We start from the raw sequence: 16872 nt of genomic DNA on the forward strand, positions 1-16872 counted from the left end.
TTATCACCTTGTATCTCCTTCATAAATACAGCAAGAAAGAGGTAATTCTGCACAACTGTAGTAGTAAATGAGTACTATAATTTACTATATTTTCGCAGAGATTACGCCAATAAAACAGGAGATACAGCTGTTAGAAATATGAAGGAAATGTAAAGCTCCAAAACTTTATCACCTTGTATCTCCTTCATAAATACAGCAAGAAAGAGGTAATTCTGCACAACTGTAGTAGTAAATGAGTACTATAATTTACTATATTTTCGCAGAGATTACGCCAATAAAACAGGAGATACAGCTGTTAGAAATTTGATGGAAATGTAAAACACTAAAAATTTATCACCTTCTATCTCCTTAATAAATACCTTTTAAAAACGAGAATTCTGCACAATTGTAGTAGTAAATGCGTACTACAATTTACTATATTTTCGCTGAAATTACACCTATCGGACAGGAGATACAGCAATTTGAAATTTGAAGGAAATGTAAAGAACCCAAACTTTATCGCCTTAATATCTCCTTCAAAAATATAGCTAGAAAGCGGGTATTCTGCACAATAGTAAACAATATGCTAAAATTAAATAATAATTTTGTATTTTCTCTAGTTTGGATTTGAGAGTTCTCTGTTAACACCGCATAACTTGGCAACAGAATATTGAAACAAAATAAAAAATATAACAAATAAATAAAAGTAATTAATCTAAAATAGAAGTAGAAAGGTAGACATGTATTTGAGTATTCAGAACCCCAGACACTACAGCGGATGCACTGGACTATTTTAAAAGCTATCGTTTGAAATGGTCGTTTATGGTTGAAAAAATACTGAAGGAAGATTGAATCAATCAAGAATGATACTCCGATTGGCCGTATAAGAGTCTATAAGTCACATGTACTCTTCCAGAAACTTTTTAGATGAACGAACACATTCAAGAGTTAAAGAATTCCTCTTGGAACTTTTCCCTGTAATTATAGAACAATCAGAATTTTAAACTCTCTTTAAATGTTACTGTCATCTAGAAGGCATAATTTAAGGCTAATTTTAACAGTTTTTTTCATTAACCTTGTACATTAACCTGTTTACTGGGTAAAAGTAAACAATTTTAACAGTTTTTTTCATTAACCTTATACATTAACCTGTTTACTGGGTAAAAGTAAACAATTTTAACAGTTTTTTTCATTAACCTTATACATTAACCTGTTTACTGGGTAAAAGTAAACATCAGCATGAGTTTTATTATTCATAAAACAATTTCTCTATGTTTTGAGTAAAATTCATCTGAATTATAAATAATACGCAAATAGAAAATCTAAAAAATTGTTCTTATCTAATATTCCTTAAATAATGAAGACATTCACCCCTAATACTGTTCCATGTTTTCAAGATATCTGGAAAATTATGGCCTGCACGTGACGGTCTTATTCTTCTAATTGAATAGAGAAAAAAATATATATCTAGCAATAAATAATGTTTTCAAAGAGAAAAAGATACCTAAATATACGAGTAGTAAAGAGGAAACATGTTGGGCATACTCGTATCTTTTATATTTTAAGAATGGATGAGCTTCTTTGTTCACCTAAAGAAAGTAATTCCTCTTAAATTCGTTCTAAATAGAAATCCTTGTTCTTTCAGAAACACATAATATCTCTCAATAATGATAAATACGAGGGGGTACCCAAAAAAAACCGGAATTATTTTTTAAAAGCTATTTATTTACAAATTTTTTACAGAACAACCTTATCCCCTTCAAAATACTCTCCATTACAACTAATACATTTGTCCCACCGGTGCTTCCACTGTTCGAAACATTTTTTGTAGTCATCTTTAGAAATGGCTGACAGCTCCTTCTTCGTTTTTTTCTTGACCTCTTCAATGTTGTCAAATCGGTGACCTTTCATGCCCTTTTTCATGCGTGGAAATAAGAAAAAGTCGCACGGAGCCAGGTCAGGCGAGTAAGGTGCGTGGGGCAGCGGAACCATGCCATTTTTAGCCAAAAAACTGTGTAACAGAGATGGCTGTGTGTGCAGGTGCATTGTCGTGGTGGAAGAACTAGTCTCCTGTTTGCCACAAATCGGGTCTTTTTTGGCGAACACTATTGCGCAATCTTTTCAAAACTTCCAAATACAAGGTTTGATTGACGGCCTGACCTGGGGGGACAAACTCTGAATGGACTACGCCTTTGGCATCAAAAAAGCAAATCAGCATTGTTTTGATGTTTGACTTGACTTGACGACATTTTTTTGGTCGGGGTGAAGATGACGTCTTCCATTGGCTCGGCTGTTGCTTTGTTTCTGGGTCATAACCATAGCACCATGACTCATCACCAGTAATGACCTTTGACAGAAAGTCTGGATCCCATCCATCATAAAAAACGAAAAAAGAACAAAACAGCGCTGGTAAAAACAATCACTGCAGATGAACAGAACAAGCCAGGCAGACAACACAGGCAGGACTGAACTGGCAAGGAATTGCGCTATACACGTCTAGCGGCAGAAATGCGTACTACATAAGCTCCATGCGCGGCAACGCAATTCCGGTTATTTTTGGGTACCCCCTCGTATAAGAGTAATTAAGAAAAACCATGGTGTATACTTTCACGAACACCTCATAATACAAAATGCAATATTTAATCTTGTGCATTGTATTATCGTACTATTATCGGTTCAGCTGAATTCGGCTTATTTATTCTGTAGAAATGCGCACAAAAATTTAGTTTCAATTGATTAAATTTAACAATAACAGCAAAGAAATTTAAATTCAGTCCAATCCAGTCTTTAATCTGTAATTGTAAGTTGAAGTAGCAAAAATCCTTATTCCTTGATGTTTAATTAGTGCCAATTCAAAAGTGACAATATTAGAATTCTAGCTTGCATAGCCTAATGATTCGAAATAACACCTTCCAAATTCTACAGCAAATCTAATTATCCCATCTTACTTGATTCTAGTCTTGTGTTACTTTGTTCTGGTATGAATGAACAATTGTGTTAGTTACATTTAAACATGGTAATAATGAACTAGGGTAAAACAAGAAACGCCCTTGTAAAAAGCACAGTATTAGTTTAACTAGTTTCAAAGAAAGTAGAGGAGCCATGAACGGTGTGCAAATAAAATGAATAAAACATTATATAAATAAAATTTAAATAGAAAACATTTAATTAACGGTTAAACCTATAAATAATGAAAAACTTATTAACAAAACAACGGAGTTAAAAGTATAGTAAGGAGTACGAAATAAATTTCTGAGTCGAAAAGTTTTGAACCTGTTATATAAACTTGAAATGCCAAAAATACGAGGTGTGGCTACTAAATAACGAGATTATTGCTATTAAACATTTTATTTTAAATTAATACATATTTAGTTATTATCACCTTCAATATACACCCCTCCCCGATCCCTACAACGCTCCATGCGAATTTATCATCGTTCGAAACAGTACTGGAAGTCTTTTTCTATCAGCTCCTGCATGACGCGTGCCGCTTTTTCTTTCACAGCTTCAACGAACTGAAATCGTATTCCTTATAATGCAGATTTGACTTTAAGGGAACAGATAAAAGTCACATGGGGCCAGGTCAGGCGAATAAGGCGGATGGCCTAAAACTGGGATGTTGCACTTGACAGACAATGCAGTGTGAGCTGGCGTGTTGTCTTGGTGGAGAACCCATGACTTGTTCTTCCACAAATCGGTTCGGTTTTTTCCTTACTCTTTCACAGGAGTTAAGCAAGCACCTCACGGTAGTAACGTTGATTAATTATAATCGATATTTTCATCCGTTTTGGACGTGGAAGGGCGGTCATCATCATCGACATTTTCTCGGCCATCTTGGAAACGCTTTAACCACTCAAAAACCTGCGCACGTGATTAACATTCATCGCCATAAACTTCTTTTATTAAAAGATAAGTTTAAGTAACGGTTTTACCCAGTTTCATGTGAAATTTCACGACAATTCGTTGCTCTACTACATGTGTAGTATCATGTTTTTGGGCAAAACGAAACTAACACCTCTTACACAAACGACGGTTCCGGTTAGACAGATTTCTCTACAAGCACGTGAGACGCTGCAATCGAAAGAGAAGGCTTTACGCTGCACAGCTGTCGGTCGTTAGGATTTGGCGCATGCATAGTTCTTCTGCAGCAGCATCAGTCTCGTTATTTAATAGCCATGCCTCGTATGAGTGACTCCGGCTTTAAGATGGAAGGACTGGGTTGGAGTTAGTATTTATTGTTTCAAGTCTAAAACTCACATTTCAGTGTGCTTAGGAATCTATGCCTCAGTCTTGAGAGTGGAGATTGTGGATCGCTGAAGAACCATCTGTGTCAGCAAATCAAATTCAGGCTAATGTGTGATTTTATAGAGTCTCTACTCACGACGTGCAATTTTGCATAGTTAACAATGGCTAACTGTGGCTAATAGACCTTTATAAGAGATCCTGTGACTGTGTGCCATTTAGCCTCATGCCTCTTTCATGAATACCACGCTAGTATCCTCATAACGAAACTAACGCCTCTTACACAAACGACGGTTCCGGTTAGACAGATTTCTCTACAAGCACGTGAGACGCTGCAATCGAAAGAGAAGGCTTTACGCTGCACAGCTGTCGGTCGTTAGGATTTGGCGCATGCATAGTTCTTCTGTAGCAGCTCAGTCTCGTTATTTAATAGCCACACCTCGTAGTTATATATATTTTTCTTTCATTTGATGTACTCAGTTATGAGTAGATATTTCTGAATTTGAGATTTTCGAAAAAAACTCTAAAAAAGTGGGTAGAGATAGATTCCCTCTCATTTTTCTGTACTTTTGGGCACAGTTAAGGGGATTTAAATATGATTCTTAAACAAAATTTTGAAGAATATTCTGCTATCAAATATCTTTCTTCGTAATAGATTGTACGAGTACACTTTCCCCAAGATGGCTTCTAAGATATTCTGGAATGCATTACATAAACATACATTTATAACTACATAAAATCATTATTCTAGCAAAATTCTTTTTAAAAGACTTTTTGATGTAATGTACGGTTACGACCTGTATAACATTGGAAAGAATTAAATATAACTCAAATGATCAGAGTTGAAAGAAAATTTGTGGGATAGAACCTTGAGAAAAGTAGTAAGGGTGAGTTATGTGAGAGTGCACATCAATTTAACTCTAACTCATTGCATCCAATTCTTTAATAAAAATGCGATCTCAAAAATCTTTGATTTGGCATCCGCTTTTGCTATAAGCAAAACAAAGATGTAGCGTCAAGATCTTCTCTACTAGTTACTCTGATTTGATTGCATTCTTATCTATCAGTAAAGTCTACCATGGATTGAAGTATGACAAATATGTTGCTGTAGAAGATAAGGGTCCAAGCACTGAAAGGATGCTTCTAAATACTTTGTATAAAGAATGGAGCATTTCCTATCTGTCTCTTGTGTAGCGAGAGCATTATCATTATTGCATGTTTGAGATCTTCTTCTTCATTGCACTCTGCACATAGCTGTGAAGATCTATTATCGATTGTGCATAAAGCAGAGCCAAAAATAACTGAGTGATTAGAACCCAGTCTTTTAGCGCTCTTTCGCCCCAAAAAGAATGGTCAATCTAGAACAGTGGTCGCCAAACAGTCGATCGCGAGCTACCGGTAGCTCGCGGGGTAATTTTGGGTAGCTCAACGGCCACGCTTGGGTTGGCAAACCTGAGTTGCTTATGGTCTGGCTGCAGCCGCGCAGTAAGCAGTCAGTTGTCACTCAAGTAGCCAGAAATTCTTTCAGTCTTAACAACAACAATTCGATCAACTATTCCAAGATTTTAAAAGCATATTGATTGTGGCACAAATTCGTCAACTCTCCTTTTGTAGAGATCGATGCAGAAGATTTCTCAGCTTGTGTAGTAAAACATTTCGGTGGAGGATCAGGCTGCAGTTGAAATGGAATTTGTCGTTTTTGAAAATGATCTGTCTCTAAGAACCCTTTCTACCACTGGAAATATTTGGCCTCTGGTCCCCAAAGAAGAATATCCAATTGTAATTCAAGTTGCATTGAGGTTGAAAGCTATGTTCAGCTCTACCTACTTGTGTGAAGCATCTTTTTCAAGTATGAAGTTCATAAAAAGCAAATATAGAAACAGACTGACCGATGAACATTTGGACAACTGCATCAGAATGGCTGCTACTTCAACATACTCTCCAAACTTCAAGAAAATACTTGATGACCAAAAAACAGTTCCACTCCTCTCATTGAAATGTACATTTTAACTTTTTGTTACACTTACTGTCAGATATGTAGATTTTAATACTAGAAATGTATGTTTGTAGGCAATAAACGTGTGTTAATTCCATTTTGCGTACTTTCTTTCGTCCAGTATTCCTTGGTAGCTCACTAGAAGATTTATAAATGCTATGCTAGCTCACACGCTCAAAAGTTTGGCGACCACTGCTCTAGAACATTAGTCAGGATAATAGCAATTTTTCTTTGCTACTCCAAGTAAAAGGAAAACAAAAATCAGTTCAAAAGAATATAAAAGCAAAATCCAAAATCAAAATAAAGTAATTCCCAAATATTTATCTCCAGAATAAAGGAGCTGTAGGAGGACAAAAGAGCCGGTCGGACAGTAAAGTAATCCAGATTATTTATTGTCAACATTGCTTTCAGTCTTAAGCCCTGGGCGTGTCCATACAGATATAAATAACAAATAAAGCTTCCTTCATTTTGTTCTCCAGCAGGTTGAATAGGAATATCTTTTATTGTTTTATTAATTAAAGCTAATTATTCTGTATGTGAATCCATTCTTGTAATTTCCATACCAGAACATATGAATTATTGATGAATATTTATGTTCCTAAAGAAAAGAAACTAGAAACCTAAAAAAAACCTACCGAAGGAATTAAACTTCAGTTAAATTAATTTAATTTTCAAGAACATGTACCTACTAAATTTAAATCAGTCAATCATCACACTTCAACCCAGCAACGCCGTCGATCGCCTCTGGCTAAACCCGGAATTGATTGCTAAACTCAAGAGCATCCTATCAACAGCATATTATCTAATAATCCAATAATATCTCTCCGGATGCTCGCTTTTACAGGTTAGTTTATGGAAATACTTTTCTTCTTTCCTAGTTTGGACAGATGTTCGTCAAGTGAGTGTCTTGTAAATTCTGTACCACATACACCTCTAAAATCTTGTAACCTTCCTCTTACGCTGATGTCACGACAACTCTTCCGCTCGAAAAAGGTCCTTACTTATCGTTCCCTTCAATCTCGCATAGTAACCTTTGAGTCTTGTTATAAAAGAGTAGAATTAAATTAAATGAAAACAAATGTAGTAATTACAATACATTCCATCTAAGGCAAACTAACCTTCCGCTCGTTTATCTAAAAAAAAAAACCTCCTCTTCCGCCAACAAACAGTGGAAAGTGCCCAGTATTCATGGGTAAACGTTAAAACTTTAACAGATAACGGAAAACAATCTTTTCTCTAAGAGTTTTTGACAAAAGATCGAACAACAATCGACTTTTCTATACCATGCTACTCAAATCTGCCTAGACTTAAGTAATGGAATTTTGGGGGCTAAGCCAAAGCTTCCGATATCTACATAATCCAATCTTACTAATCGAAAACACTCCATCGAATCGCTAATGTTTCCTGCTTTATTCTATCATCCTTTAAAGTTGTAGATACCAGAAATGTATCTAATAATTGTCAAAAAGTGCTACCATCATTTCATCTCAACAGAAGATTTTCTGTTTGAATACTAAATTTAATGGTTTATAGTACTTTATTAAAGGCGCCACAGTAGCCGAGCGGTTAGAGGCGACACCTGCGAAGCTAATATGTATTGTGGTACTGGGTTCGATTCCCGGTCTTAGGCCTTGGATTTTATTTAATGGTTAATAAAAGAAATTTACAGTAAAGTATGTTTGCTAGTCGCCTCCGTCCACGACACCTAATTGGTAGTTGGACGTAAAGCCCGCCTGAAAAAATATGCAATTACTTTACTAGTACTTTATTAAAGACAAATATAAATATGTTTGTCTGGTCATCTTTGTTTGCTTTCTTTCAAAACCAAAATCTTTGAATGATATTTTTTGTTGTTAACAGCACACTGAGTGCTCAATTATCATTCAAGTATTTCGACCAGCTAACTCGAATAACAGTAAATATGATTTGTATGTTATTGTCAGCACTTATTCCTTAATACAATACATTTAATAATTGTCAATTATTATTATTAATAGTTGTCTAGTACCTAGTGGTCATTGGAGATAGAACAGATAGGTTTGTATCAGATGGGATGTCTAAATTCAATTTGGTAGCTAAATACTAATACAGGTGACAATAATATTCAGAAGATATATTATCATAATTGAGCCCATCTCGGTCATAATTATTATTAGAGGATTATATTCTAGAATTGAAATCTGTCAATTATCTACCATTAATTAGTTTGAATTGGCGGATCTCCCCACTTACAAATTACAACTCTTGAAAACTTATCTATATTTCAATCAATAAATTTGATAATTTTAAAAGTCTTGAAGTAGACAAAAACTGGCTACAGAGAAATACTTGTGAAATCATTTTAAAATAGATTAATTAATTGTTTAAAAAGGCAGCGATGTTATTTGTGTAAATACAATAGAAAAAATCGAAAAACAATGCTCGTTTTTTAATTGGACCATACAAAAACGTTTCTCAGTAAGAGAAATAATTAAAACACAAAAGATGGCGAATGTGTTTCCAATTTTGGCGTACAAAAGGGCGTCATAATTAAACTGTAATTCATCATCTTGGAGAACACTATAATGGCGTAAATTTAGATTATTATTACATTTTTACTGTAAACTGACAGGCGGTATTATTAATGGCAAATTCCACAATTAATAACTAGTTGTTATGTGCAACTGTAAATTTTTACGAATAGTATACGGTGCTTTGGTGGTTTTTATGAGAGTTTTATTGTGTTCAGAACAAAAGTAGAAAATCGAGATGAATATCTATTTTGATGTTGCACATAAACAAAGTCGTGTACAGTTTGGGGGTAAAATAAAGCTAAAAAAAGAACACTACTGCGAATAATAAACTTCAAATGTTTTACTAAATTTAATCCAACAATACTTAATAATACTTAGTAAGTACTTACTTAAGCGAGAAGGGGTGGGTAAATTCCCACCTTTTAAAGTAGCTTCGAAATTTTACCCAATCATTTTTTTTTTTTTTTTTATCATTTATAATACAAAATACAGTTATGATGATGTAGCTTAACATTAAACTCCACAAATTTTACAATAACCTGAAGAAGGTTATACGTATATTTACCGAAACGTTGGTATGAAGAATAGTTATTTATTTAACAAGTGTAGAAAGTAGTACTTTTCCTCACGCGAGGCAGGGTTTGCACGCACGAGCGAGCGAAGCGAGGCGAGTGCAAGTGCAAATTGCCGAGTGTGAGGAAAATACTTTACACTCGAGTTAAATATTATATTTTTTCTGCAACCATTTATTAACTAAAAAAATTAAAAATTTCATTTTTACAGTCTACAAAAAGTAATTTATTTATTATAAACATTTATTGTTATATTACAATTATTTACATTACTTACGTATTTACATTACTTATTACATTTTCTGCTGTTTCTTTTATTGATGGAGGAGTGTTTTCTAAACAGGAATCGCAAGAATCCATTTTAAATTTCTATAAGGTAACACTATAACCTTTTTAACTGTTATAATTAAAAATATCTAATTATTTATTAAAGTATTATTTTTATTTCTATATTCCTTTCAATTTTTATTTTATTTTTTAATATTCGTTTTTTAATTATTTAGTTACGTTAAATAAGCTTATTAAAGTTTTACAGAAAATATTTATGTTAATAACAAAACTTCTTATATCAAGGAAGCACAATAAAGTTTTTCCACACACTAGTGCGGAAAGTGACACTAATGGGAATTTTTCCCCACTAATGTGGGAAGTTGGGCATTACACAGCTGATTTTAATTGAGTAATGAGAACTTCCCTACATGGTTGCAGAAAAAGAAATTTGTACGTGAATTTAGTGACCGCACCTCAATATTCCCCAAAAATCATCAATCACATCTATTAACAAACGGTCGAAAACCAAAAACTATCATTAATTATTTATATTAAAAAGGTACTTTACGCTTTCGCGATCAATAAAAAAATTTAACACTACTCAAAGATTGAAAACAATACTCTAATGTGCCATTCTGGGTGTAATCACTTGTAAACTGTCAAGGAGAGTTAAAAGGGTTTCTAAAATCGAGAGGTTAAGGCTAGGCTTTCCTGTTAAATAGGTAAAATTCCAGAGAAATTTATCATTTTTACAAAGTTATGTTGGTAAGAATTCAATACGATTTAAATATTTAGAGTTTGAAGTAAATTTATAAGTTTGAACTTTTATAAAAGTAGTAGTTCACTCCAAATATTATATTTTTAAAGAAATATTAATGCTTGTCAACCGAACAATATAATATATATATTGATAAGAAAAGTTGTAGTAGGTGATATAGACTGTAAAGGGGAAATTTAGTTTCAACGGAATGTCAATATATGAGGCCATGTTAGTCGCTGCTCAACCTGCCGGTTCTCTCCCTTCATCATAATCTTTGGCATCAACCCTACACACGGCTGTTGAATTAATCAACATAACATTAAACTCGTTTTGATCACAATTTGAAAGATGTTCTTCTGAACTCAATAAAAAAAAAATTCGCTTCAAGATATTGTATAATATCTGTCATGAAAAGGAAAAAAAATGCTGTGAAAATCAACAAATTTTCCTTACTAACAACTTTCAAGATTTACTTCTAATTTTAATATTTTCACTATTCATTTATTAATTTGTTGATTTTAGAGACTTACAAGAAGAGAGATAGACAATTACACACATAATAATAACAGTCTTTATTTACATTTTTACTCAAGATATTTCTTTGCAAAACTTAGTTCCATTTTTTCTTTAATCAATTAAATCTAAAAAATATTGTTAAAATAAATTTTATGTATTTATTCAACAGCACGCCTTCACCGTCTGAATAACAAACCTAAAATAAAGAAATGAAACCACCAAAATCAACTAAACAGGATTTAAATAGACATTTCTCAAATTTACATAAATTTAATGAATACACAGGTATTATTAACATAAATTAAAATGTAGGTTTGTTTTCCATGAAATAACAAGAAGGGGAGCGAAATTTAAGATTATACTAACTGCTCTTTTGAATTCTAAAAGTAGAAATCTAATGGATTTTATTTTTTCATCTCCTAATCTTAATTTTGTAATCACCTTCATGAGATCAGTTCTGTGAATAATGCTAATTACAATATTTTTCCAAAAAAAACTAATCTAGCCATTATTAAAGGCTATTCGCCGAGGCTGACTGCAGAATTAATCCGTCAAGGCCGTGGGGCTATCAGGATGATTGTAGGCCTATTAACTGGGCCACTGCAGGCTCAGGAAACACATGCATCGCATGGGCCTGGCAGATGATAGACTCTGTAGGTTCTGTCAGGAAGAGGAGGAAACGGCACTACATGTGTTGTGTCAGTGTGAGGGGCTCGTGTGGCTAAGGATGTTACTTCTCGGGGAGGAAAAACCAAGGCCTGTGAGCTTTACCCAAGAGTCGCTCTCCAGCATTAAGAGTCTAATTAAAAGGACAGGTCTGAGAGGGTGAGCTTTAAAGTTAGGGGAGCCACAATAGACCCAAAGGGGTCGCAGTGGCGTAGGCCCTGAGGCCGCCCTAGTCTAATCTAATCTAGCCAGAATAGAGGCGGTGGTAGCAAAATGGAACTGGGAAGCGTAACAATGATGTACGTACAGATTGTAGAATGAAGTACATACTAGTCTCGCCAAAACACTATATTATTGACTATAATAGTCTTAATTAATTGTTTTGAAATATACTTAACAGACTAGTAGTATATAAAAAAAAGATGCGACCAAAAATAATTAAAAAGCATATAGCGATTGCCACTAAAAATCTTTCTTCTTTCACAGAAGACCATACATTTAGTTCCTCAGATATCTTTAGATATCATAATGGCTGTGTGTCCTAGAAGACGATCTAAAAATACTGTTTATACAAAGTAAAGAATTCGTGCTCAAGACAGAAATAGTTGAGGTAGCCAAATTTCTTAAAAGGACATGAAAGCTAAATTAATAAGGATATTAATCCGATATTGATAGTGCTGCACGAGACCGAGACGAGGCGAGACTTTATGCAGTCTCGGTCTCGGTCTCGTCGAGATATCTCGGTCTCGGTTTTTTTGAATTCTTGTTTACGTGAAATAAAAAAATACACCTCCCAACAAACTTCCCGCTCCATTAGTTACGGCTGTTGGTGAAGATAAAGAATCTGATGATTCACCTTTTGACGACGACGACGACTGCATCAATATTTTTGCACCATTTGCTCAAAAATCAGCAAATATCACCGAAGCATGGAAGACAGAAATAATTAATTACATCAAATTAGACCAAGCACCAGTAGACGTTTGACATTTTAGAATGGTGGAAAACACTTGAGAATTCCTTCAAAAATTTGTCTAGAATGGCGAAAGATATTTTTAGTATCTGTGCAACTTCAGTGCCATCGGAAAGATTATTTTCGCAAGCTGCGATGATAATGACCAATAGAAGATCTTCTCTAACTTCTGACTCAGTAAAAGCTCTTTTATGTATCAATGCTTGGGCAAAGTGTATCTTAAAAATGAAAATTTGTGGCAATATTTTTTAGGTGCATAGATAGTCTTTTTTTTTCAAATTCACTAATTCCAAAATTCTAAAATATAATTCAAATAATATCATAGTTCAAAGTATTAGATTATTAATAGTGAAATTTATGAAATTGAATAAATGAATGATATGAATAGTGAAATTTAGTGAATTTATGTAAAAATTAGGTAATTCGAAGGGGGCCGCCACGGTAGCCGAGCGGTGCGAGACCTGCGAAGCTAATGTGTATTGTGGTACTGGGTTCGATTCCCGGTCTTAGGCCTTGGATTTTATTTAATGGTTAATATGAGAAATTTACAGTAAAGTATGTTTGCTAGTCGCCTCCGTCCGCGACACCTAATTGGTAGTTGGACGTAAAGCCCCGCCTGAAAAAATAGACGATTACTTTACTTTGCTTACTTTACTTATGTAATTCGAAGTCAAATAGATGTAGCAATATTGAACATATATAATAAAATCGTATCTTTTAATAATTAATTCAATACACGTAATGATTATTTATTAATAAAGAACACAATTTTATAATTTTGTAGCTAAAAATTAATATTTGAAAAACCGAGACGAGACCGAGATTTCTCGACGAGATATATATCATGTCTCGATCTCGGTCTCGGTCTCGGTTGCTCAAGTCTCGTCTCCGAGACCGAGACCGAGATTTGTCTCGTGCACTAGATATTGACAGGTTTCACCAAATAAAAGATTTTAATGATTTCGCGATTTCAAAAATTAGTTTTTTTCAAAATATCACTTAATGAGAGTGCATAAAATTGAATTTTTAAGTGAGAGATTGCGGGAACTTAGTCATAACTGCCACATCAATACAATGTACAGTTTAAATCTAAAATTGAAGTATTCATTTAAAATGTTTCTATAAATTTCAAAGTTGAAATTTAAGATATAAGCGAAAATGCTATTTTGCAGAAAGGTGTGTTTGACGTTTGCTTGAAAACACTTGAATTTAAATTGAAAACAATCCTACAGTTTTTATATTATTTTAGCAAATTGATACTCCTAGAAGCATATTCAGGATTTATGTAATACGAAATTTATAATTACTTTGCGAAAACAATGGTATAACTACTTTAGTTAATTCTCAATTTAAATCCGACCTTTTCAGCTTAAAATACAAACTCAGCAATTTGTACCATCTGCACTTTCAAGCTATATTAAAAATGAAAAGAGCCGATGAATATTTTATGAAATATTAATGATTTAATTAATACATTAAATAATAATTTCCTACTATTTCAAATAATTCATAAAAAATTATTCTGTTCTCTAAAAAACTCTTACAAAAGAAAAGAAATGAAAAAAACCTGCTTAATTGTAGAACATAAGTGACCTAAAAGAAATTATAAATTCAAAACTTGTTCTATGTTAATCTAGCTGGCACAAATTTAAATGAATCACAAATTTATGCACGTATACATTTTAAGACGGCTCAAATGCATTTCATGCTTAAACGGTTGATCTGAGCAAAAAATGGTAGAGGAAAAATTTGTTGCCCGTCACCTCTAGTTTCAGAATATGTGACTTGATTTTAGATTCCTGCCCGCATACGAGGCAGACGCGCGTCCAAAAGTAAGGGTTTGCAGATGACCCCTCCAATTTTCATATTTACAGTTTTAAGGAGAATAAAAAGTTATGAGAGAATCCGGAAACCGCAATTCGATATCTTCAAAATTAAAGGTGCTAGACCATTTCAAAATCTGGTATTCATTAAACATATTTCAATTTTTTAACTTGTTATCAAAGAGAAAGAAGAGCACGCGATAGGTCATTTTTATGCATTTTTTCATCCCCTTTCTACTGAAAATATTGCCAAGGCAGTAAAGCCAGTATTTTTCTTAATATCGGGAAATAAGTCGTTTTCCGAGTGATTTTTCTAAGAAAAATCAAATGTTAAGAGCTTTAGATGTTCTCAAGCATACAAAAAATGGCTAAAAATTAATTTCACATCTGTTAAAAACAAGAAGGTTTAATAATTATTTAGTAATTTTTGGAGAGTTGCGTTTAATTAAAAAAATTGGAAACCTCCTGCCACATATTTAAATGATCAATATCTTTCATGTAAAGGATCAAACTTACTCCTTAATTTATCAAATAATTCACTTTATGCAGCTTGTGCAGCATGTACTGTGCCTCTAAAGGTGCCTCCTCAGATACAGAGAGCAGTTGATAACCTCCTGGCTAACCTGGCTTGCGAGCCAGAGGAGGCACCTTTGAAGGCACAGTATAACTGCAAAATACATAGAGAAACAAAAAGTTATTCAGTTAGACTAAGACAAAAATGGATTACAATGTGGCAAGCTGGTTTTAAAAATAGGTAACGAAATGTTGTGGCGGTAGGAAAGGAAACGACCAAGGATGAGGAAGGAATATGGTGAATATCGCTGTATGGAGTCCAGAAGGAAAGAATTTAGAGGTAAAGACAAAGCGAGAGCGGCCATCCAAAGACGAGTAAAAGTAGAAAAGTTAAAATTTTGACGGAATACATTCGTTTTTAATGGTCTAGAAGTCTTCAAGTAAATATGGGCGACGGAAATTTAAGTTAACACAAATATAACTGGATGATGTGATCATCTCTAAGGAACATAAAACAGTAATGGCCTTGGGCACACAGAAAGCGGTCTGTCACGGCGGGCAACAATCTCCGACCGAGGCGGTCTAGTTGAATTACACAATGTTGCATCATCTCTGTCAAACAGAACGCGGTCTACCGCCGCGGGCTAGTCTTTGTCGCGACGACAAACGATCTGGTAGTACTACAACATTACTGATTTCAACGTGATCGCCTTGCCACCTAGTAAGTACGAAATAAAGATTCCAATGTTAAGAAACTTTATTACTCATTTTTCATTTCATTCTCGCGACATACGAAAATACTAGAAGAACCTCAATTCATGTGACTCCAGGTCAATACATAAGCGGTGGTATTCTCCTAATTGTTCTCTCTTCTTATTGATTTCATGCACCCAACTTCGTCTTTTCTTCTTCTTGCTTTGCAAAGCTAATAGCAGAAGGAGTTGTTCTTCATCCAAGCTCTCATACTCAATGTATAAAAATTAAAACAAATAACAAAAAAACGCACTACTACTTCTCAGGAAGAAAGCTATCAAACTGGACCGCTCTAACAAAAGCTTCGCGTCCTGTATGACGTGCCTATATCGCAAACCGCCGCGACGACCGCTGGATTGCTGCCCGCCGCGACAGACCGCTTTCTGTGTGCCCAAGACCTAAATACGTATTACTACTTTTTAGTAGTTAGCATTTTTGGGATGGAATTGGGAGGCGGAAAAAGTGTGTGAGCACATTAATAGTTGGAAATTCAACATTCTTATTCTCCATCTTAAAGAAATATTATAATAATAATAATAATAATAAATTTGGAGTGTTACCACTGGGCTACAATCGTTACCTTATCATTGTTACTTATAGTGCTAACGCGCTGATTGTAGTAATAATAAATAATAATCCAGTACAGCATGTGGCTTTAGTATTCAAATTTGAAATCCAAATTCTCTACTCGATTAATTGTAACAATATCTGTAAAGGAAGATCATTCGGTACCAGTGGGAATTGATACAAAAAGTAACAGTTTTTGTACGAGGGTCGTTTGAAAAATCCGTGCAAAGTCAGAGAGATAGCACTACTGGCGCCTATCGAGGTTATGTTTAGTTAGTAGCATCTCTTGGAAGAACACACACCAAGTTTCAGCCAGATCGGTCTATTTCTTTGTGTTTGGCATTCGTTTGAATCGAGGAAGTCGAGTGATTTTCAAAAAATGGACGAAAAAGAATTTCGTGTGTTGATTAAACACTACTTTATGAAAGGCAAAACGCCTCAGGAGACTAAAGAGAAGCTTGATAAACATTATGGTGACTCTGCACCTTCAATTCGAACAGTTTATGTGGTTTCAAAATTTTCGGAGTGGCCATATGGGCACAAGTGACGCTGAACGTTCTGGACGCCCTGTTGAGGTTACTACTCCAGAAATCATTGATAAAATCCATGATATGGTGATGGATGACAGAAGAGTGAAGGTGCGTGAGATTGCTAGTGCTGTGGGCATCTCGAATGAACGGGTACATAATATTTTGCATGAACATTTGGACATGACAAAGCTATCCGCAA

At 34.3% G+C, this 16872-nt stretch overlaps 1 protein-coding gene across 9 annotated transcripts in view; it reads right to left on the reverse strand.

Annotated features, from left to right (window-relative positions):
• The window catches only part of LOC141454141 (adenylyl cyclase 78C-like), a 252026-nt gene that overhangs the window by 54973 nt on the left and 180181 nt on the right, over nt 1-16872 (reverse strand). The gene's annotated exons all lie outside the window — the stretch shown is intronic.

Source organism: Rhodnius prolixus, unplaced genomic scaffold (assembly GCF_049639745.1).
Source record: "Rhodnius prolixus isolate KJV_2025 unplaced genomic scaffold, Rpr scaffold_9, whole genome shotgun sequence".
NCBI lineage: Eukaryota > Metazoa > Arthropoda > Insecta > Hemiptera > Reduviidae > Rhodnius > Rhodnius prolixus.